Genomic DNA, 26,358 nt, shown 5'->3' on the forward strand with positions numbered 1-26,358 from the left:
CTTTTCCGAAGGGTGGAGGAAGTTCCCGTAAAGGAAAAAGAGTGGCCACGCCAGCACAACATACAGACATGGCACCATACAATCTTCGTTCAAGGGTGCGAATGTCCTAGTTGAATCTTAGTAGACTGTGGACAGTATACAAATGTAAATAATTAATAAATTATAATGGTTTATTTTTTAAGAAAGAAAAGTTGAACGCAGAAACATGTAGATCTTGTAGTTAACAATGTATTCCTTCTGTTCTTTGTTTTTGTTTTTACTAGGTTTGTAGGTTCATAACCATGTTGTTTGCTTTTTTCAGAAAACGCCATGCAAGCATTTACTACATAAAACCTATCCTACCTCAATGACTCCCTTAACAGTTCCCTTCTGAAGTCATAAACTCACAGCGAGGCAAAATTGATGCCAATGTTATGATGCAACATGTCTTAAAATTAAAAGGTGAACGCAAAACTAAAATTATAATGCTAGGAAGGGGTATATCTGGAACCTTTGAGTTGGTGTTTCTGCTTTGTACAGTTTCCTATTATTTTTATTTAAGCCAAATAATAATATACCACTTCATCAAATCCCTGTTAACTGGATACCACACTCTTAACTGGTGTACTTCAGCAGTTACTTTTGAGCATTAGTATATTAATTTTGTTTATTGTACTTCATTCTTTATTAAACAGTCTCTTGTTAACATAAACAATACTGTAGAATAGATATTCTTGCATTAGTATATGGTAGATTAAACAGCTGTTGCTCTGTAATTTTCTAAGTGCAAAATCTATTTTTTGTTTATTCATTGTCATCAAGATTTGTTAGACTTATTACAACCATTTATGTGATGAACTACGTGAATCCTGACCGTACAGTGCTTTTGTAAAGTGATAAAGTATTTTCCACGTACTTAATGTGAAGCGTGTGTAATCTTCTAAGTCGAGAGTTTTCAGTGCTTGTGCTTTTTCCGTGTGAAGAGTGGAGGAATGTTGAGTGGTAAATTCGAGGGCGAATTTCTCCGAAGGGTGAAGGAATGTTGAGTGGTACTTAAGTAAATAAATTAGTGAAATCAAAGTGAACTAGAAATTAGAATATAAATGGAAAACTTGGTTTAGTTTAGAAAGTTACATACTGGCATTCAGCGGGCAGAACAGCAGAACAGAAGAGACAATGACCGTGAAGTCAGCAAGTTCCACATAAGCGGGCGCTGTCGATTCAGCCGTCAGGGCATCGCCCGACCAGCTCACGTGTTTCTCAGTTGTCGCATGTGAGCAAAGGCCCTCGCCTACATTCCAAGAGCCAATGACCGACGTTAAGAAGATTCTTCGAGAAGCTTTTCAACGTGACGGAAGAGGCAACGACCGGCTCACGTGTTTCTCAGTCGTCACATGCGATCAGAGGCCCCCGTCTACATTCCAAGAGCCAATGACCCAGGTCAAGAAGATTCTTCGAGAAGCTTTTCAACGTGACAGAAGAGGCAATGGCCGTGAAGTCGTTCACCTCCAGTGAACTGAAGTGAATAAATATGCGAGACGCGGTGGGCCCGACAGATGAAGACAGATGAAGACGGGGACAAAGACGAAGACGGAGACGGGAACGGAGACGAAGACGAGAGACGAAGGAAGAAAAGAAGAGAGCAGTAGTGTTCAGTCAGTTTCGGTGCTGAAGACCGTCATGCAAGAAGAGACTGCATCATGCACAGACGCACCAAGTCCGCCGCTGTAACGGAATAGCAAGCAGCAGCCGCGGCGCCAGAAGACAGAAGTTAAAAGGTATTTGAAGTCTGATTTTATGCACCCGGGTGACTTGTGAGGACGGGAAGGAGACGGCCTCACATCAGCAGTCACCTGTGAGCTGGGATGAAGACCTGATAGCCGAAGACTGGCAAGCGGGAGTCCGTGGTTCGAGTCCGCGACACAGGCCTCAATGTAACTCTGTTACATTTGATGTCAGAAGCCGTTTTAGTTGTTACACTTCATCTAATCTTATTCTGCTGACTGCTGTCCAAATTTGGCCTGAAATAAATGTATCCGTTCCGAAACTGCCGAACTTTAACTTCCGTAAACGTGACACTGGCCAGCATGCACCTCTCTCTCTGTGCCCCAACTTTCAACTGTCTACACATCATTTTTTTTTATTACAGAGAAGCAGCTTTATCCTACTGGGCTATAGCTTTTTTTACTTACAGGTTATATTTATACCAACGACTTGAAGTGCAAACGAAGATCAAAATGTCAACTGCGGAGAATGATGAAGCAACTTTCTTCTTGATGGTGGAAGCACCACCGTCATCACATTGCGGAAGGAGGGAGTCTTAGTAGATGCGTAGTGAAGGCGAACTGAATAGCAATAAAATTCTTCTGGGTGAGGTATATAATGTGTGGGTACTAGAAACACATGTGCAGTCTCCCACTGTGACAGTCAAATATCTTCGAATGTGCTCATCCTTTACTCCATTCTCCGCAACTAGCTGTAATGGAATTAAAAGGATCGAATGGTTTACTGAAGAAAATAGATGTTCTGAAAACATATACGGGACACTTATAAAAAGTCAAATGGAGATTTATATACAATACACTGTAATATATTTGTATTCATCTGAAATTCACCTATTCTGCGTGCAAATTTAAATGAAGACCTCTTTCATCAACAAAATAAAGTTTTGTAATGAAATGTTAATGAGTAATATTAACCTTTTCGTTATTTTTTTTAACTGACAGCATTGGAGTAATCTGTTTTGCAATTAGAACTTATGTAACTCTTATACTGAAATTCAGGATGTATGTGTGTCAGATTACGATGTTCATCAAAACTAAAATCTGTGAATACAAAATCAAGACTATACCTAGGAAAATGAAAGAAAATAATTAACTGGTAATTAATGTTTTTTATTCCAGTCTTTGATCACAATGTCAATTCTTTAGACGATGACCGGTTTCAGTCCGTAATGACCATCCTCAGATCTTTTTTAAACCATGTCCACACAGTGTGGACGATGTGGCCTATTCTACAACTTATTTTAGATCTATGTGACAATGCTGTGCTGATTATATTTATGTTTTGACGATGCCATTATGGCCTTATCACTTTAGGACATTGTGTAAAAAAGATCTGAGGGTGGTCATTACAGACTGAAACTGGTCATCGTCTAAAGAATTGATATTGTGATCAAAGACTGGAATAAAAAACATTTGACAGTATTGGATCACTGTTTGTATACGCGACCATGTCGCAGCTGATGAAACTGGTAATTACTTTGCTAAAAATGTGAGGGAAATTCAGAAAGTGTTTGCCCCTATTTTTTATTAGCCAAGTAAGGCACACACAGGCAATGACAAATATACATACTGTTCTGCGTACCTTACACTATTTTTCCACATAATTCCTACATCGGTTAACTCATCTGTCCCTGCGGTAGAATTCGTATGGCTGACTGTGGAACCACCGTCAGACTGCTGTCTTGGCTTCATCGTTACTTCTGAATCGCTGCACTCCCATACGACATGCCCAACTCATGGGAAACGGCCGTGATGTACACACTCCGACCTGCTTTCACCATTGCATTCATGGGGGAAATGTTGTCGTCAGTCAACGACTAACACAGCCTCCCCGACCGTTCACTGACGTGCAAGACTTCACGACATTGGTCGAACTCACACAACCACCTCAGAGTTCTCAAAGCGAGGCAATTTTCCCCATATGTGGGCTGCATTTCCGTGAAGATCTCGACGGGCGTTTGTCCCTTGCTCCATAGAAAACGAATCACACTGCGTTCCTCTAACGGCGTGGATGTGTAAAGCACAACCGCCATCTTTGACAACTCACAGCAGCACCGCGCGGCGGAGCTACCGGCAGGTAAAGCCGGCATGAACCGAGGAAGGTCCAGCACTGCTAATGGTTGTGATATTGCCTTTACAGCTGCCATTTGGTTGAAGAAAATAGTGGCAAAAACTTTCTTGTTTGCCCTCGTGTTAATAAGTAATCTTTGATAAATATATTTTGCTGTAAAACTATAAACTGTATCAGTTTTCTTTGTTTTGCCAGTTGCTTTAGTTCTAAGTTCGTTCTTAGATTTAGACCGCTCTAAGATGTCATTAGAGGAGAGCATGTGGTGAGCTGATAACAAAAGTTGTTTCGGTTAAAAAAGTGAAATTTTTGGAGCACAAAGTGCTGTCCTGGATTTTTTCTGAACGTTGGTGACAAAAGTGGACAATATAACTTCTTATTTTCTGGGATGTTTTGCGTTAGATCCTGTAATCACAAAAATAAATGTCAACGTTAATCACAAGAGTGCAGCTAATACGATAAAGACAACATTTTTTGCTGCCTCCACGAGCTCGTCACCAGACGAAAATATGAATTCATACATGTCTTCCTTCGTCGGACCGAAAGCTTGACAATCTTTTGGAGCTAGGTCGGGACAGTACAGTGTGTGCTTCTGCAGCTCAGTACCAAGATTTTGGATGCAGTGGATAGTTTTCCTAGCTGCATGAGGGCGGGTATTATACTGAAGCCAAATCAAACATTTTCAAAGATTCCCTCCCATCTCAGTTGTGATTTTGGATTTCAGATCTCGCAGTAGCTCACAGTAGCGCTCATCATTCATTGTTACAGCTTTAGGACTATACTGAAAGAGCAGCGGACCTTAAATATCCCAAAGCAGTGTCATCACCTTCCCTTCAGAAGCTAGGCTTTCCAACTTTGGTTGTAGACGAATATGGATATCGGTAAGGTCATGTGCTCCTTCTTCAAAAGACCTTAAATGTGATTTCGACATTCCCAACCTTCCTGTCCGTGTGTAAGACGTGTATATTTCTATTGTCTATTGTCAAACCGCAATTTATGAAAGATGTTTATATTTTATTAATAGGGTTAAGTAGAAATAATTAATATTTGTCATTTTGGAAATATTTCTAATAGCAGGGAATGTTTGCACCAAAGTATTGTTGGCTGGAGAGACCGCACATTGATATAATTTTAAAAAGGGCGGGAGAGACCGCGTATGGATACATTTTAAGAAAAGAACGGGAAAGACCGCGCATTGATACATTTTGTAGTGGTAGCAGGAATTGTCTGCAACAGATTGTTGGCGGGAGTGACCGCACTTTAGCGTTCGTAGGAAGTCTGTAGTAAGCGAGATGTGAAGCGAGTCGGTAGCAGGTCTGAAGCGACAGGTTGAGAGGAGAGCGGTGTGCCTGCCAGCCACCAGCTATGATTTACAAGAGATTATAAACGGATGTAGAGAGACATCAGCTAACTATTATCATAAGAGGGATTAATATTATTGAATTATGTTTTTTGAGGAACTCAAGACTACTGAAGGTATGTTTGCGCAATGCTAGTTGTAAGATTATTGTAAAAAGTAAGTCCCATTTGAATGTTTGTAAAATCATTTCGTTACCAGGAAGAATCGTTTTCAGAATATAATTAATTTTTGCCAGCAATATTGCATTACTGATTAGAATCCATCCCAAAAACCATCAACGTAAAACTTTTTAAAATTTTATTGTTGTCAAGAAAAAGTGTAACTATGAATTACGTAACTTCAGTCAAATTAATTAAAGAATAACGTCAGCTCTGCTATTAAAGGATAACGTCTTCTTTGGTAATAAATACAGCCACTTTTTATGACAGCCCACCAGCAGCTAATAGAGTGTAGTACAACAGAGTAAGTATATTCATGTCGCAGCTCGATATAGCAGTCAGATGGCGATCCAGTAACAGTAAAAAAAGGTAAGGAACAGTTTTGGGTTATTGCAGGTAACGACTGAGGGCCACGACGACGACACATTCTATGTTTCGTCAAAATAATGAGCGAATCACTTTTAATTAGCAGCATTTAAATTTGTATGCGAAGATTGCACTTATTATTACTGAGAAAGAGATTTAATTTCAAAGGGAAGATTTCATTTGTTATTATTAAGCAAGAGATAGAAATCCTAAGGGAAGGTTTCATAGGTTATTGTAGAAGGGGAGGTTGCGTAACAAAAGAGATATAGAGAAGACGGGAAGGTTTCACGTGCTTGTCTGTTAGTTGACATGATACGCAACAAGCACGAACTCTGATATAGTTTAGATACTCTGGAAGATTTCAAATGTTGAATCGCGGCTAACGTTCAACTCATGCGGAGTATCATCCATTCTGGCATGACAATCATCACCAGTCATTCGCTCAGTTGTCTCGATGTTCCCAGCCGTTTGAGAAGTGGTCGGCCAATCCGAACGCTCTTCGTCGCTGACAGATGCACGTCACTTTTTAAAGGATTTACCCACATGCAAATTATTCGTACACTAAGACAGCTATCACCATAATGCGTCTGGATTCTGCGAATTATCTGCGTAGCTTCAGTCCTTTCAGAGTACAGAAAACGAACCACTCCCCTCATCTGTTCCTTGCCTATACAAACAACAAGGCACTCGTCATAAAATGCTCTGGAATCACTACGAACTGATCTGTTCTCTGAGTCAGTACAGCTGTCGCACAAGAACAACTGTGAGGATAACGTCTGTCATTGGCGAATCAGTGCTGTCAAATTGCCGTTAGCTGTTGAGTTGCTCTCATATAAGCATTAGGTACTGAACCATATCTTTATTTTACTAGTTCATGCACTCCAGTGATGGATGAAAATTTGCTAACACGTGTCTAGCACGCGTCCTATTGTAGAAGCAGGATGATGGATAGTCACACAGGCCATGTACTTTCTTATCTCTGATAGCCCACGGGCCCTGGCGGGGCTTAAAGCTTTGTGTTCTGTAGTCATCGATGGTACACGAGTGGGGTTTCAGCTCCGAAAGCCCATATCGATGATGTTTCGTTGAATGATTCGCACGCTGACACTTGGTGATGGCCCAGCATTGAAATCTGCAGCAATTTGCGAAAGGGTTGCACTTAACGTTGAAAGATTACCTTCAGTCGTCGTTGGTTCCGCTCATGCAGGATCTTTTTCCGGCCGCAGCGATGTCGCAGATTTGGTGTTTTACCGGATTCCTGATATTCACGGTACACTCGTGAAATGGTCGTACGGGAAAATCCCCACTTTGTCGCTCCCTCGCTGATGCTATGTCCTATAGCTCGTGCACTGACTATAACATCACTTTAAACTCATTTAAATGTTTATAACCTTCCATTGTAGCAAAAGTAACCGATCTAACACCTGCGCCAGACACTTGTGTTATAGAGTCGTATTCTGCCTGTTTGCATATCTCTATATTTGAATACGCATGCCTACAGCAGTTCCTTTGGCGCTTCAGTGTATATCAAACTTACGTCACTGAATGAAGGCAAAACTTCCAGACTGCGTTATGTACGAAGTACATTCCTTACGTAGTATGCTGATGAAATAACTAATCCTATCATATACTGCGACTCGCTAGACGAAAGATTTGTACGAGAAGACTGGAAGGTTGCACATACTACACCAATACACACGAGAGGAAACGGAAGTAATCCGTTGATTTGTAGACCCATATCACTGATATCTACACTCCTGGAAATGGAAAAAAGAACACATTGACACCGTTGTGTCAGACCCACCATACTTGCTCCGGACACTGCGAGAGGGCTGTACAAGCAATGATCACACGCACGGCACAGCGGACACACCAGGAACCGCGGTGTTGGCCGTCGAATGGCGCTAGCTGCGCAGCATTTGTGCACCGCCGCGTCAGTGTCAGCCAGTTTGCCGTGGCATACGGAGCTTCATCGCAGTCTTTAACACTGGTAGCATGCCGCGACAGCGTGGACGTGAGCCGTATGTGCAGTTGACGGACTTTGAGCGAGGGCGTATAGTGGGCATGCGGGAGGCCGGGTGGACGTACCGCCGAATTGCTCAACACGTGGGGCGTGAGGTCTCCACAGTACATCGATGTTGTCGCCAGTGGTCGGCGGAAGGTGCACGTGCCCGTCGACCTGGGACCGGACCGCAGCGACGCACGGATGCACGCCAAGACCGTAGGATCCTACGCAGTGCCGTAGGGGACCGCACCGCCACTTCCCAGCAAATTAGGGACACTGTTGCTCCTGGGGTATCGGCGAGGACCATTCGCAACCGTCTCCATGAAGCTGGGCTACGGTCCCGCACACCGTTAGGCCGTCTTCCGCTCACGCCCCAACATCTTGCAGCCCGCCTCCAGTGGTGTCGCGACAGGCGTGAATGGAGGGACGAATGGAGACGTGTCGTCTTCAGCGATGAGAGTCGCTTCTGCCTTGGTGCCAATGATGGTCGTATGCGTGTTTGGCGCCGTGCAGGTGAGCGCCACAATCAGGACTGCATACGACCGAGGCACACAGGGCCAACACCCGGCATCATGGTGTGGGGAGCGATCTCCTACACTGGGCGTACACCACTGGTGATCGTCGAGGGGACACTGAATAGTGCACGGTACATCCAAACCGTCATCGAACCCATCGTTCTACCATTCCTAGACCGGCAAGGGAACTTGCTGTTCCAACAGGACAATGCACTTCCGCATGTATCCCGTGCCACCCAACGTGCTCTAGAAGGTGTAAGTCAACTACCCTGGCCAGCAAGATCTCCGGATCTGTCCCCCATTGAGCATGTTTGGGACTGGATGAAGCGTCGTCTCACGCGGTCTGCACGTTCAGCACGAACGCTGGTCCAACTGAGGCGCCAGGTGGAAATGGCATGGCAAGCCGTTCCACAGGACTACATCCAGCATCTCTACGATCGTCTCCATGGGAGAATAGCAGCCTGCATTGCTGCGAAAGGTGGATATACACTGTACTAGTGCCGACATTGTGCATGCTCTGTTGCCTGTGTCTATGTGCCTGTGGTTCTGTCAGTGTGATCATGTGATGTATCTGACCCCAGGAATCTGTCAATAAAGTTTCCCCTTCCTGGGACAATGAATTCACGGTGTTCTTATTTCAATTTCCAGGAGTGTATTTGCATTAGGATTTTGGAAGATATACTCTGCCCCAACATTATCAAGTACCTCGAAGAACCCAAGTAGCTCTCTATTCACACGAAGTAACAAGTGCTACCGACAAATGATTTCAAGCTCATTCACTGCTTCTAGATTTCTAGCAGACTATCGACATTGTTTCTCCCAAACGGTTTCTGGTCAGATTGCGTGCCTATGGAGTCTTGGTTGTGCGACTGGCGGAAGGTATACAGGTCTTAGTTATTAACGTGAAGTCATCTAGTGAGAGCGAAATGATGTCTGGTTTCTCTAAGGAACTGTTACATGCCTTCTAATGTCCTTAATCTAAATAAACGATTCAGGAGGTACTCTGAGGAGACCGGTTAGATACTTGCAGATGTTGCTGTTGTTTACCGTCCAGTAAAGTCACCGGTACATCAAAACGAATTGAAAAATGGTTTAGACAAAGTGTTTGCACGGTGTGAAAAGTGGCAGTTGACCCTAAATAATAGAAAGTATGAGATCCTTCACGTGAGTGGGGCAGTGTATTGTATCTAGAGAATACTATAGCTATGATTACACAATGTTTTTTGGTAGATACTTCAGTCTAGTGACTGATTTTAGAATCACATGAAGAAATGGGCACTAGAGACTGCCATAAGCAGTTTCTGCCATTTTGTACAGTTGTTAGACATGAGGTTTTGTTTTGTGCAGCAGTTGTTAATATTTAGCTTATCTCCGGGAACGTCACTAGGATCGCTTATATTCTCGAGCGGAGTTCAGCGACATTTTAGGTTCAGCGTTGCGAATGCAATTTACGGTATTTTTGTAAATAAAAAGCACAATATTGTGTACGTTCTATAGTATTAATTCATTTTTCTTAGTTGCATTTCGTCTTATAGTGCCGTCATCAGACTATGAGTATCGTCGCAAAAGAAAGTACAATATCCGTGAACAACATTGAAAAAGATGTTACATGCCAAGAGTGAGATACGAACACAGAATGAATGTCATCTTTGACAGCGCAGCGGTAAGCTAAATAAAAATGTTAAAAGTCAAACAGTAAATAAATACAAGTATAAAGGTAACAATCTAGAAAAAGCATTAACACTACACTCGAAAAAATTGTGCCTATACAACACTTTAGTTTAAATTAACGATCTCAACAAAATAAAATTAGTCGGTGACATTGATACTGATGAGTAGCTCGAAGACATATCACATATGGAAGGTTATACAGAGACAGAATGTAAGATAGAATTGACGACTGTAAAAGCAGAATATATAGAGTACATAGACAATTGCAATAAAATAAATAAATACAGGAAAAATAGAAAAAAACTGAATGGAACAGGTAATATGAGAACCATCAGAAAACTGTGAGGATTAACTGAAATTTAAAAGAAGGATAACATTGAGTCGTGTTTGGTCATTTAATGTTAAATGAGAACTGTAGGGCAAAGGTTTCTTGACTTAGTACTGCAGATAATACGTAATAATGTGCTCTTCATTTACAATTATCAAGCTGTTCTACCAAGAATTGATGGAAGAATCAGTTAACCATATTTTCCACTACATGATTTTTTCCAGTACGCTCAGCTGTAGCAGTTACTATTCTAGCAATTAACTTGTCAACACACAATAGGGAGTATTTCATCTATTTCGAATCCACTTGCCTTACAAGCCGATTGCGAGAAAGTCATTCACACTCATTGTCAGTCACATTACTATTCTATTCATGCGTCAAAAACTTTGCCCAAACAACAAACACTTATACATATACATTGTGGCGTACTGAGACAGCACACAAGAGGAGTTGCGACAGTTGGTACCAGAAGTCCGGTCCGCAGCAGGAAAATCGCTGTCCTCAAATGGCTCACGCTGTGTGCGCGTTCGCTGTGTTATTCAGTGGTTTGGTATTTAACTAATTTGTAAATGAAAATGATAATTTTATTTTATTACTATGAGTAATTACATACTAATTTTATCTCCCGGCTAAAGATTTGGTCAAGTTGCTAAAGAAATCCAAGTTAACGTTGTGTTAAAGTGTTGTCTGTAAGTTGTGTTAAGTGTCACTAAATCAAAGTTCATACAACAGATTCTATACAACTATTAATTATGATGGAAGGAGTTATCTTCAGCAAAATGATCATTAAAACGACCGAATATCAGCCGCGCACAACACTGACGTATGTTACCTGAAACAATATTCTTCGCAACTCGTGCGTAATTAATTTTAGCTACATACATCAGCGAGAAAAAGCGCTCACCTACTCGTTAGCCAAGTTTTTGACTACGCTGTTGAAACCACATGTGGGCCGTTCGGACTCTTATATAAAGAATTCGACACATTTCATCAGCAGATTGAATGGCATAGTGGTCCAGCCGGAGGACATATTGGTCAGCTTCGATGTGGTATCGCTGTTTACCATGGTTCCACTTAATGATGTATTGGAACAGCTGGATCGAATTTTTCCTGTCGATATTTTAGAACTGTTTAAGTATTGTTTGACGGTGGATACTTCAAGTGGAATGAACAGTTTTATGAGCAAACGGATGGCGTTGCTATGGGAAGCCCCCTAAGTCCCGTAATTGCAAACTTCTTTATGGAGAAATTCGAAGAACAGGCCTTAGGTACGGCCAGCAAAAAACCAAATGTATGGTTCCGATACGTGGATGACACGTTTGTGCTGTGGAGACATGGTAAGGAGGAACTAAGCCGGTTCCACGAACATCTAAACAGCATAAACTCGAGAGTTCAATTTACAATGGAGGAGGAGGTAGACGGCAAATTACATTTCCTCCATGTGCTTGTTTTTAGAAACGAAAATGGTAGTTTGGGCCACTCAGTATACCGCAAAACCCACGCACACGGACCGTTATTTGCACCGGGATTCGAACCACCACTCACAACAGAAGCGGGGTGTTATCAAGACGTTAGCGGACAGAGCTAGAAATATTTGTGAACCTGAGTTGCTCGACGCTGAGATGGAACATCTCCACAGTGCACTAATGAAGAACGGATATTCGTCTGCCGAAATAAAACGTGCGTTGAGGCAGCCACGCAGAAATCATACTGACGTACAGGCTACTGCAAAATCTAAGGTTTTCCTGCCGTTTGTTAAAAATGGAATGAATAGGGAGGATCTTGACGAAGCGGAATATTACTGTAATTTATAAGCCCACCAGGAAGATACAGGAATACCTTAAGCCTGCCAAGGACGCTCGCAAACCTTTGGAAAAAGCTGGAGTGTATAGGATCCCATGCAGCTGTGGTGATGTTTATGTGGGTACAACTAAAAGAACTGTTTCTAAACGTTTGGAAGAGCACAAGGGAAATTGTAGAAGAGGAGAAACGGAACGATCAGCTGTTGGGGAGCATGCTTTCCAGCCAGGGAACAACAATATTCGTTTCGAGGAGACGCAAGTACTGGCGGCCACAAGCGGATACTACGAAAGGCTCTACAGGGAGGCAATCGAAATCGCTAAACACCCAAATAATTTCAACCGAAAGGAGGAGGGCGTGAAATTAAACGGTATATGGATGCCGGTGTTAAAGAAGATGAGTACCACGCGTCCACTACTTTTTTTTTTTTTTTTTTTTTTTTCCTCTCTACTGGGTGATGGCAATGGCGATCGACGCCGACGGACAGCGGCCAATTGCACTGACGTTTTCAAAAACACGTGACGTCACACCGCGGCGCGGGAGCGCGCGGACACGGAATTTAGCGGCAGTCAGTAGCGAGCCAGTGGGTGTGTTGGACCTTCCATCGACCTACGGACCCCCTTGAAGATGTCTCCCGCAGTCGGAGACGAAACGTTGGGGATTGAGACAAAATTCATCAACCGACCACGGCATAACAGCCCGGATAATTATAATGGACATGAGAAAAAGTTTGTTATATGGATCGTGCTATGAGCACTGTTTTTAAAGAACCAATCTGATTCGAATTATTTTCATTAAAATGAGTTCGGGACAACCAGTGCACATTTATTTTTACACATTTTTATTACCTTCGGCATTTATGTTTGCAGAGTTGCGTAATTTGAATTTGCCGCTGAGATAATTGTTAAGATGGCGGCGGACAATTGACAGAAACTTTCTATTGTTAGAGCAAATTTCGTTTTGACAGAATAAGTATTTGAATTAATGCTTATTAAACTTTACTTTCATATTGTGCACTATTTAGACTAATTTTCATCAAGCAAACCTTTGATACTTTCGTAATAAAATCAGATAAAAATGAGATACAAATCGCTAATGGCTGCGCTCCTTGCAGCGGAAAGAAATAATTAACTCAGATAAATGCTTATTGGGAGAGAAATTAAAGTTACAAATAATTATTCACACATATTTATAATAATAAAAAATTCTATCCTCAAGTAATAATTAACAAATAATTACAATTACTTAACAGACCTCAGTTTGATATGCGTCTTGCGTCCGCAACTTACAAAAGCCAAACAAAAAAGGTAAAAACAAAAGAAGACAACGCAGATCATAAAAGGAGTTTACATTTATCATTGTCTTTGTATGATACACATCGATATGTCCAATTACATCATAAAATATTATATAAATAATTAATATTTATCATCGTTTTGTTTTATTTCACTGTTTTTCCATATGTCGGATGGATAATGTTTATAACTGTTAGAGGCATAATTTCCTCTCGTCGCACTGTAGCTAAAAATTTTCTCGTGGATGTTACATTGCTCCTTGGGCTGAGAAAAATAGTATATTTCAGTCCACGTCATCCACGTAGATTTGCTACTCTTTACTACTCTCAAGATGCTACTGTTTGGTTTCAATGTTGTTTTACACGTGATAAAATTATAGTTTTAAATGACTTCAGTGACTGTAATATCTCGGAAGTTTCTGCGGATACTTCCTGGATTAACTTATCCCCCACCACCCATTTGGGTTCACTGAACTCGGAAAACCGGGAATAAAACCATCCAAGGGGCTTCAAGAAAATACAGCCACCTACTTTTAACAGTCAGGCTTGACATGAATGTAATAAAATATGCTGGAAAATGCAAATTTATGACTCTGTTGTAAGCATCTGAGATAATGAATGTTTTTTTTTCATGTTCGTATATCATAAAATTTCCAAAGTTAACGTCACTCATTTATCGAATGTCATAACAGTTTGCTGCTAACGTCGTAAGACGGTCCCCGTGTCGAGCCGTTAGAACGCAGACAGGTAGTGGCTGCTGCTGGACCGCCCCGGCCGAGTCTGTTGGGCGTCGGCTGCCGTCGACTGCATCGTGGTTTGGATATGCTGCTGGCTAGAAGTGACGCTGCAGCAGTTCTTGCTTCTCCTTTCCCGCGTCCCTCAGTTTAAGACAGGTACATGAAATGTCAAAATATAATCATCAGTGACAAGATAATTACTATTCTCATCCAGTGGAAAAGTTTATTAGTGTCCATTTCACTCGCATCCACACGGATGGAATTAGACTGTTTTTGGAGTATGTTCCGTATTTTGACACTGTTCAACACAATGTAGTGATTCACATGTACGTTTATCACAATATGCACATTTTGAACACTGCACCGTTAATCATACAAGTGTCCGTAGTGTGGTTCGTTTACTTAAGCGAAATGTAAATATTTTCGCGACGCGCTGCATAGCCAACGCTGCATTATTGTTTTGCCGCGCGGCTGGCTGTACAGTGCGTCACATTAAATTTGGCACGCGAAGACGCTTCGTATCAAACTACTAAGGTTACCAGTCCAAGTTAATTATTAATACAGTCAACAGTACTAACGTTCATAGCGTTGCTGCTAACTTTGACACTCCAAGAGCGTTCATAAGGTTACGTGATCACAGTTTTTAGATTAGATTAGATTAGATTAATACTTGTTCCATAGATCATGAATACGACACTTCGTAATGATGTGGAACGTGTCAGGTTAATAAAAGATGTCTGTACAAGATATTACATTACAAAAAATATTGCATGACACTAGTGTTTAAGTTGTTTTTTTTCCCTTAATTTAAATCTAAAAATTCAGCCAATGAGTAGAAGGAGTTGTGATCTAGAAATTCTTTTAACTTATTTTTAAATGTTAGTTGGCTATCTGGCAGGCTTTTGATGCTGTTTGGTAGGTGACCAAAGACCTTTGTGGCAGCATAATTTACCCCTTTCTGTGCCAAAGTCAGATTTAACCCTGCATAGTGAAGATCATCCTTTCTCCTGGTGTTACAGCTATGCACACTGCTATTACTTTTGAACTGGGTTGGATTATTAACAACAAATTTCATAAGTGAGTATATATACTGTGAGGTTACTGTGAGGGTCCCTAGGTCCTTAAATAGATGTCTGCAGGATGACCGTGGGTGGGCTCCAGCAATTATTCTGATTACACGCTTTTGAGCAATGAATACTTTTCTACTCAACGATGAATTACCCCAGAATATGATGCCATGCGAAAGCTAATTTACTGAGATTCTTATCACCAAAATTTGCAATAACCCTAATAGCATACCTAGCTGAACACAGACGTTTCAGCAGACCATCAATGTGTTGCTTCCAGTTTAACCTCTCATCAATGGACACACCTAAAAATTTTAAAAATTCTACCTTAGCTACAGACTTCTGTTGAAGGTCTATATTAATTACTGGAGTTGTGCCAGTTACTGTACGGAACTGTATGTTGTTGTTGTTGTTGTCTTCAGTCCTGAGACTGGTTTGATGCAGCTCTCCATGCTACTCTATCCTGTGCAAGCTTCTTCATCTCCCAGTACTTACTGCAACCTACATCCTTCTGAATCTGGTTAGTGTATTCATCTCTTGGTCTCCCTCTACGATTTTTACCCTCCACGCTGCCCTCCAATGCTAAATTGGTGATACCGTTACGCCTCAGAACATGTCCAACCAACCGGTCCCTTTTTCTTGTCAAGTTGTGCCACAAACTCCTCTTCTCCCCAATTCTATTCAGTACCACCTCATTACTTATGTGATCTACCCATCTAATCTTCAGCATTCTTCTGTAGCACCACATTTCAAAAGCTTCTATTCGTTTCTTATCCAAACTATTTATCGTCCATACAAATACTTTCAGAAACGACTTCCTGACACTTAAATCTATACTCGATGCTAACAAATTTCTCTTCTTCAGAAACGCTTTCCTTGCCATTGCCAGTCTACATTTTATATCCTCTCTACTTCGACCATCATTAGTTATTTTGCTCCCCAAATAGCAAAACTCCTTTAGTACTTTAAGTGTCTTAAATGGTCCAAATGGCTCTGAGCACTATGGGACTTAACATCCGAGTTCATCAGTCCCCTAGACCTAGACCTAACTAACCTTAGGACATCACACACACCCATGCCCGAGCATCACCCGACTTAATTCGACTACATTCCATTATCCTCGTTTTGCTTTTGTTGATGTTCATCTTATATCCTCCTTTCAAAACACTGTCCATTCCTTTCAACTGCTCTTCCAAATCCTTTGCTGTCTCTGACAGAATTACAGTGTCATCGGCGAACCTTAACGTTTTTATTTCTTCTCCATGGACTTTAATACCTACTCCGAAATTTTCTTTTGTTTCCTTTACTGCTTGCTCAATATACAGATTGAATAACATCGGGGACAGGCTACAACCCTGTCTCACTCCGGTCCCAACCGCTGCTTCCCTTTCATGCCCCTCGACTCTTATAACTGCCATCTGGTTTCTGTACAAATTGTAAATAGCCTTTCGCTCCATGTATTTTACCCCTGCCACCTTCAGAATTTGAAAGAGAGTATTCCAATCAACACTGTCAAAAGCTTTCTCTAAGTCTACAAATGCTAGAAATGTAGGTTTGCCTTTCCTTAATCTATTTTCTAAGAAAAGTCGTAGGGTCAGTATTGCCTCACGTGTTCCAACATTTCTGTGGAATCCAAACTGATCTTCGCTGAGGTCGGCTTCTACCAGTTTTTCCATTCGCCTGTAAAGAATTCGCGTTAGTATTTTGTAGCTGTGACTTATTAAACTGATAGTTCGGTAATTTTCACATCTGTCAACACCTGCTTTCTTTGGGATTGGAATTACTATATTCTTCTTGAAGTCTGAGGGTATTTCGCCTGTCTCATACATCTTGCTCACCAGATGGTAGAGTTTTGTCAGGACTGGCTCTCCCAAGGTCGTCAGTAGTTCCTATGGGATGTTGTCTACTCCTAGGGCCTTGTTTCGCCTCAGGTCTTTCAGTGCTCTGTCAAACTCTTCACGCAAAATCGTATCTCCCATTTCATCTTCATCTACATCCTCTTCCATTTCCATAATATTGTCCTCAAGTACATCGCCCTTGTATAGACCCTCTATATACTCCTTCCACCTTTCTGCTTTCCCTTCTTTGCTTAGAACTGGGTTTCCATCTGAGCTCTTGATATTCATACAAGTGGCTCTCTTTTCTCCAAACGTCTCTTTAATTTTCCTGTAGGCAGTATCTATCTTACCCCTAGTTAGATACATCCCTACATTTGTCCTCTAGCTATCCCTGCTTAGCCATTTTGCACTTCCTGTCGATCTCATTTTTGATACGTTTGTATTCCCTTTCGCCTGCTTCATTTACTGCGTTTTTATATTTTCTCCTTTCATCAATTAAATTCAATATTTCTTCTGTTACCCAAGGATTTCTACTAGCCCTCGTCTTTTTACCTACTTGATCCTCTGCTGCCTTCACTACTTCATTCCTCAGAGCTACCCATTCTTCTTCTACTGTATTTCTTTCCCCCATTCCTGTCAATTTTTCAATTATGCTCTCCCTGAAACTCTGTACAAGCTCTTGTTTAGTCAGTTTATCCATGTCACATCTCCTTAAATTCCCACCTTTTTGCAGTTTCTTCAGGTTTAATCTATTGTTCATAACCAATAGATTGTGTTTAGAGTCCACATCTGCACCTGGAAATGTCTTGCAATTTAAAACCTGGTTCCTAAATCTCGGTCTTACCATTATATAATCTATCTGATACCTTCTAGTATCTCCAGGATTCTTCCATTTATAGAACCTTCTTTTATGATTCTTGAGCCAAGTGTTAGCTATGATTAAGTTATGCTCTGTGCAGAATTCTACCAGGCGGCTTCCTCTTTCATTTCTCTCCCCCAATCCATATTCACCCACTATGTTTGTCTCTCTCCCTTTTCCTACTCTCGAATTCCAGTCACCCATGACTATTAAATTTTCGTCTCCCTTCACTACATGAATAATTTCTTTTATCTTATCATACATCTCATCAATTTCTTCATCATATGCAGAGCTAGTTGGCATATAAACTTGTACTACTGTAGTAGGCATGGGCTACGTGTCTGTCTTGGCCGCAATAACGCGTTCACTACGCTGTTTGTAGTAGCTTACCTGCATTCCTATATTTTTTAATCATTATTAAACCTACTCCTGCATTACCCCTATTTGATTTTGTATTTATAATCCTGTATTCACCTGACCAAAAGTCTTGTTCCTCCTGCCACCGAACTTCACTAATTCCCACTATATCTGACTTCAACCTATCCATTTTCCTTTTTAAATTTTCTAACCTACCTGCCTGATTAAGGGATCTAACGTTCCACGCTCCGATCCGTAAAACGGACTCTCTTTAAATTTTGATAAAACACAGTATATACAGTTCCGTCCTTTTACACAATCATAGGCCTTTGAGAGATCACAAAAAATACCAATGGGTGATGTCCAGTTATTCAGAGCATTTAATATTTGATCAGTGAAAGCGTATATTGCATTTTCTGTTGAAAATCCTTTTACGGACGGAACCGTATATACTGTGTTTTATCAAAATTTAAAGAGAGTCCGTTTTATGGATCGGAGCGTGGAACGTCAGATCCCTTAATCAGGCAGGTAGGTTAGAAAATTTAAAAAGGAAAATGGATAGGTTGAAGTCCTTTTACGGACGGAACTGTATATACTGTGTTTTATCAAAATTTAAAGAGAGTCCATTTGCTGAGAACCACTTAATAATGTTGTGCAAAACATCATTTACAATTACATCACTTAGTTCTTGGTTTTTGGATGTTATTACTATACTTGTATCATCAGCAAAAAGAACTAACTTTGCATCTTCATCAATGTGGAATGGTAAATCATTAATGTATATCAAGAACAGTAAAGGACCTAAGACCAAACCCTGTGTGACCCCGTACTTGATAGCCCCCCAGTTTGAGGAATCAGCTGTTGTTTTAACATTACATGAACCACTTATTTCAACTTTCTGCATTCTTCCAGTTAAGTATGAATTAAACCATTTGTGCACTGTCCCCCTCAAACCATAATGATTTAGCTTATCTAAAAGAAATCCATGATTTACACAATCATAGGCCTTTGAGAGATCACAAAAAATAACAATGGGTGATGTCCAGTTATTCAGAGCATTTAATATTTGATCAGTGAAAGCGTATATTGCATTTTCTGTTGAAAAGCCTTTCTGAAAACCAAACTGACATTTTGTTAGTACTTTATTTTTACAAATATGGGAGGCTACTCTTGAATACATTACTTTCTCAAAAATTTTTGATAGAGCTGTGAGAAGAGAGATTGGGCAGTAGTTGTTGACATCTGACGTATCCTCCTTTTTATGCAATGGTTTTACAATGGCATATTTCAGTCCATCGGGGGAAACACCCTGCTCCAAAGAGCTATTACATACGTGGCTGAGAATCCTACTTATCAGTGGGGAACAAGCTTTAAGTACCTTGCTGGAAATGCCATCAATTCCGTAAGAGCTTTTACTTTTCTCTTTGTAAACTTCCTACATTCTTATTCAATTTGCTGCTGAAAGCTTGTTGAGCCCTGTCTACATCTACTTCTGTGAGAGGCTCATCAGTTTCTGACTGAGGCAACAGGTCAAACCTATTTTGTACATTAATAACAAAGCTGTCAGAAGAATTTCTTGGCCTGTTCCTTATACATGCTGCCACTTCCCACCCCTGTTTACCCTTATCCCCCCTTAGTCTGCCCAGTTCTCGCCTAGCCTCATCTAACTCAGCCTGAAGGGCAGCAATTTTCCCCTCCTGTTCCACAATCTTTCTATCTCTATTGTATAGCCTACAGAACCACTGATGTGTCTCGCTCATTTTCCCAATTCCCACGTCACTACAATCGCCCCAATGAGAAAAGTTACTACATCCATCACACCAGACCCCGGAGCTAACGATTCTACGGCACGTCAGGCACTTTAAACTCATGGTACAAATCGATTTTAGTGACAGAAAGACAATTAAGTTACCGGAAAACAATGAAAATACGTGTACGAAAAATTAGGCCTGCTCGCGACTATGTAAACAGTGGTTCAGAAGTTTTTTACTGGAAATTACTTAAGAGATGACGATACTCTACAGATATAAAGGGGCAGCAAACGTATTTAGCACACTAAACTATCAGTAAATGCACTTAAAATTGCGGTATGAAGTTTAATCTGAAAGCTCAAAAGTTCGGCCTGGCCGCGATGTGTAAACAAAACGAACTTTACGTGATTACTGTGAAAATACGCGAGTAAGACAAAAACCTTTAATGGTACGCTTGAAGAGCACTATAATTAACGTAATAAATTAGTTTAAAGTGTTAAAAACAGTTTATTACTACTTAAATTTCTTATTTTGTACGAGAGCTGTGACTCAGACGTCCGTATAGCAGGCGCAGGGCTACCAACTTCATCATTATTCACAATATAAATCACAGTTCTTCACGCGTCCACTAGTTCCTGCGAAATTCGTTTCTCTGTTCTGATTGCTATCAGTAGTTTTCCACAATACTTAACAGAGAATCTATATGCAAATGACACTTTTCAGGTAATGATGTCTGGTACACTTGCACATAAATTCATATTACCATGACTGAATAACAAAATTTAAAATTTTACACTGTCACGTAAACATGAGATAATATAAAACTTTCAGAATATGCTACATTATCTTGACCATGAGATCATTTACTGAAATGTCCAGATAACAGTACATTTCCATTTTTATTACAGATACATATATTTATATATTTCTATTTTATTTATTTTTTTATTGGGATTGTTATTTACCATATTTTTGGGACAGATGTCCATGTTCGGTTTATCTAGCCGGAATGTTGCTCATAAGAGCATTCTATATGACTTCGTAATGAAACGGTGTACATAAATCAGCACACATTCAGATTTCGCTTCACTAGTGGTGAAAGCAGTTTTTTTTCCAGTCACACAGCTCACACACCACCAACCCTCGCTACGTGTGTGGGAGACTACATGACTCAATCTTATGGAAATATCTTGTTATATCCATTCTTACACATGAACAAATATATTATTTAAGCATTTTAATCATTTCTATCCTACATATAGAAAGGCAAAATTCCTCACATTCAATGCAATAACACTCAAGTGAACTTTTATCAAGTTATTGATCCCTTTTTTAGAGTAAAATATATTTATTATGGAGATTCTCTACTCCTTGTTCAAATAATTCAAGAATATTACAGTGTAATACTTGGCATAAAAGCTTAAAAACTAATACATACATACTATTATCAAATTATTACCGCTAATTATTTTACCATAACCATTATATTTACGGTTATGGGATAGTGCACTTGCACTTCTGATTGGTCCTTTGTATATTTCAACATTTAAATTGGTTTTCCTATTGCAAATACTTTTTTATGTCTTTATGACAATACAGTCCTTTCCTCTTTCTTTTATTGACATCCTTTAGTAAATAGCACCCCTCATGTGGGATATTAGCTATTTTATATGGTCCTTCATAGAGTAACTGCCATTTTTTGTTTTTTCTCTTGATTATCGATGCCTTGGGATGCGTCCTCAACAATACCAACTCATCGATACTGTATTGTTGTGTTTTAATAATTTTTTTTGGTCAAATTTCGCCTTGCGGAGCTCTGCTTGGCGATTTATATTCTGTAGAGCTGTATCTAATTTCTTCTGATAAGTTAACGGTTCCTCCTCGATCTTCGGTATTGGATTAACCTATTCGTTCACTTCATTCTTCTGTTCATTGATTAGTTCACTGGGCGTGAAACCAGTGGTGCTAAATTATTATACGTTTCCATGAAACTATTTAGGTATTCCATCCACTTAGTGTGCCTATTGTGGGCGTACGTTCGGATGAACTGGTTGAGTTCCCTGAAAGTTCTTTCAATCGGGTTACTGCTCGGTGAAAACCTTGAAATTAGAATATGTTTGATGTTATATTCATCCATAACGTTCTTCCACCTCTCTCCAGTAAAATACGTGGCATTATCTATTATGACAATCGATGGACACCCAACAGATTTGAGGTAATCGTTTGTCAATCTTTTTGCAATACTACTGGCAGTAGATGTCCAAAGTGGGTACATTTTCACGTATTTTGAAAATAAATCATACACTGCAAGCACGTATTTCCCTCCTCCTCTGGCAGTTGGTAGGGGTCCTGCAATGTCGATGGCTGCTATCTGTCGCGGCCATTTTGCAACAATAGGGTGTAGTTCAATATCTCTGCAAATATGGCTCGGTTTGACCTTTTGGCATATTTCACAGGTTCTGATAAGTTCTTGAACTCTTCTTTTTAAATTTGGGTAATAACAATTCTGACTTGTCTTCATGGTACACTTAATAATGCCGAAATGCCCCCACGCCCGATGCGTTAATCAAATTAAATCGTCAGGCAGGTCTGATGGAATGCACACTCGCCATCTACTATTAGGATTGTCAGATTTGTAAAATAAAATGTCATTGTTCAACCGGTAATATTGGTGGAAAGCACTATCATCTTGCTGACACAATGCCTCCCTGATGTTCTTCCATATCGGATCCTTTTCTTGACATTGTTTCAGCCTTTTCCACAACGCTAAATATTTCTGTCTATTAGCTTTGTCCTTTATAAGTAGAATTTTATATTCTGTAGTACTTTCTATTAGAGCTGTAAACGCTGGTAATCCTCGTAGTAACTTAGATAATGCGTCGGCAATTACATTATCTGGTCCATGGCGTAAACATAGCATCTAAATTTTCAAAGGCAAATACTATGGCAAGTGCCTCAAGTTTGGTCACGGTGTATCACATTTCGTTAAGATCCTACTTGCAAATCCAATCATCTTGACTTCTAGCTTGTTGTTGATGTTTTCTGTTTGAAACAGGCATGATCCGATCCCATAATTTGATGCATCTGTTGCAATAAAGGAATCCTTTGACATATCCAGCTGATGTAAAATTGGTGCATTGATAAGTGCCTCTTTGATATTGTCAAAGTCTTTTTTGGATTTCGATGTCCAGCACCATTGTGCATTTTTCTTTAGCAAACTCAATAACGCTTCACTGTTAAGCTGTTGAGTTGTTAAAAATCTTCTGAAGAAAGATGCTAAGCCAATGAAACTTTTAAGTTGTTTCTTCGTGCATGGGCACAGAAATTTTTGCAATTGCCTCCATTTTGCTAGCATCTGGTTTTATACCTTGTGGCGATATTACATGACCAAGGAATTTTATTTCCTTCCTAGGAAATTTGGATTTTTTCAAATTTATTGTCACTCCTCTTGCTAGAAACTTCTCTAGCACATTTTGTATTAAATCAAGGTGTTCTTCCCAGGTATCTGTTGCTAGCAGTAGGTCATCCACATAGGCTAAGACTCGATCTAATAACTGGGGTCCTAAAGTGCTCGTCATGTATCTTGGCGGCCGAGTTTAGGTTCGTTCTGCGCATCTGACGTCACAAAACACAGTCAGCCAATGAACAGAGAACGACGTTGCCAGATATCGACTGCAGTGCAGAGCACGGACGAGTGTCTTCAGTTTTAGAAACGTTCAGTCATAAATAAAGTAATAGAACAAAATCTATGTCTTGATAGCAGACTTCCTTTTATAGAAAGTTTGGAAAAAGCATTCTTTATACCAATTGCTTCATATTCTATTAATTAATTAAACAAAACAAGCAATAAGACTCCTAATTCATGCGTTAGCAAGGAAAGGTGTTTGTTTCAATCTCACGAACTGCTTTTTCGCAATAAAGAACAGCGGTAATTGTTTATTTTCTATTGAACTTCGACGAAGCGTGAGTAATTCATAGTCATACCAACAGTGTTTATAAGTAGTTGCGTCAGGTTTTAGAGTCCTTATGGAGTTACACTGTTCGATGAGCTGAGATAGCGGAACGGTTAAGGTGTTGGGCTGCCAAGTGAAAGGTTATGAGTTTAACCTTGTATGGTGCTTTATATTTTCTTTATTTAAAAGCAATATTGGAGTGCCTTACTTCACGAATTTTATTCGTTTGAATGAATTTTTTAGTGCTTTGCCTCTTCATTAACTTTTTCGCTGCTGCAGACACGTGCTCCCCGCATTCCGCGCTGTGCGCGATTTTGTCATCACTGCACTTCTCACAGCCGGCACGGTAGCTCAGCGTGTTCGGTCAGAGGATTAGCTGCCCTCTGTAATAAAAAAAACTGAGTTAAATAGATCAACAAAGAACTTAAAAGAGTGTCTTACGACGTCCGCCACGATCAGATGCAACGAACGAAAGCGAACAAAATGAAAAAGAAAATTAAAAAAAAAAAAAGCGGTTAAGGTGTTGGGCTGCCAAGTGAAAGGTTATGAGATCAAACCTTGTGTGGTGTTTAATATTTTCTTTATTTAAAAGCAATATTGAAGTGCCTTACTTCACGAATTTTATTCGTTTGAATGATATTTTGAGCGCTTTGCCTCTTCATTAACTTTTTCGCTGCTGCAGACACGTGCTCCCCGCGTTCCGCGCTGTGCGCGATTTTGTCATCACTGCACTTCTCGCCTGTGCAGACACATGGTGTTCCCACTGCTTTAACACACTTATCATTCGATTTCACAAAAACTATTTGGCCAAAAAATTTGATTTTTACACGTCTTCTTGACTGATACCTTCCCCCCATAAATGACTTAATTTTGTTTTGATGTGCAGCATTAAATGTAGTAAACCATTCCACGAAATTTTGAAGAGTTTGCAGAGGTAAAAGTCCATAGCGTATACTTTCCGTATGGTCGATTTTAGTTGCCACAATGTTGAGAATGAAATGTGGGCAAGATACCTTAATTTCATATAATATTTACTGTATAACAATATCTCATTTAATTTAAGTACCACATAGGTGTCGTATGTAATATTGAGAAATATTCCGTCTTTCGCGACTGTAATAAAAGTTTCATTTACACAGGTCGCGTTTGGCTTTATTTTAAAGCACTTCCATCGGTGAAAGGTATGGCACATACACAATGGTATTCATGTTCTATTTCTTGTTTTTGTTCCACAGTCGCAGTTTTACCAATGGTATTGAAATATATCCCACTTCTGCAACTGTAATAAGCGACTTATTTAGACCAGACACGTTTCTCTCTTTTGAAACATCATAAGAGGACTGTATTTTGTGTCCTCCATTGCCAAGTCACCTTTCGTAGTTTTGTGCTGCGGTAGCACAATATTCAACGTTTGTGTTGGCTCATCAGTGTTTTAGCAAATAAATGCTGTTTGTGTGTGCCACACACAAAATTATATTTGACATAGCTCTGAGCACTTCACTGACAGACGGTATATTCAAGTCCTAATATTTTTGTAAGTCCACAGTTTTGTTTAATGTATTTTGTCTACTTCCTTTTGATTGATTGAAGTGCTTTAAAATAAAGCCAAACGTGCCCAGTGTAAGTAAAACTTTTGTTACAGCCGCAAAAGGTGGATTATTTCTCAATACACTTATGTGGTACTTAAATTAAATGAAATATATAGGTATCTTGTCCACATTTCATTCTCAACATTGTGGCAACTAAAATCGACCGTACGGAAAGTATATGGTATGGACTTATACCTCTGGAAACTCTTCATAATTTCGTGCAATGGTTTACTACATTTAATGCTGCATAATAACTGCGTTGAACATCGAAACAAAATTAAGTCATTTATGGGGGGAAGATATCAGTCAAGAAGATAGGTAAAAATCTAATTTTTGGCCAAATAGTTTTTGTGGAATCGAATGATAAAAGAGTGTCAAAGCAGTCGGAACACAATGTGTCTGCACAGGCGAGCAGTGCAGTGACAAAATCGCCCACAGCGCGGAATGCAGGGAGCACGTCTTTGTAGCGGCGAAAGGGTTAATGCGGCCGTGGTGGCTTTACTTCATGAACTGCGCGCTCCCCCCTAAACGTAAGCTTGCGAACTATGCTATACTATGGCGCCGCTTCTCTTGGCGCGTGCGTCGTGTGCAACTGGCAACGCAGCAATCTCCCGCGTCTAGGCGGGCATGCGCGAGCCGCCAAGATAAAAGAATTGAACTATAGTACGTGACCCAACGCTGCTATGAACTCACCGGCACTAATATTTAATCCAAAGGGAAGAACACGAAATTGATAGCTTCGGCCTCCAAACACTAAGGCGGTACATTGCCTGGATTCTTCTGATAAGAGGATTTGCCAAAATCAAGAACGAAAATCCAGTGAGGTTAGATATTTCTTGCAAAAAAAACTCTGGATTTGTTCGTCTACATTTTCAGGCC

Source organism: Schistocerca americana, chromosome 3 (genome assembly GCF_021461395.2).
Source record: "Schistocerca americana isolate TAMUIC-IGC-003095 chromosome 3, iqSchAmer2.1, whole genome shotgun sequence".
In the NCBI taxonomy this organism is placed as follows: Eukaryota; Metazoa; Arthropoda; class Insecta; order Orthoptera; family Acrididae; genus Schistocerca; species Schistocerca americana.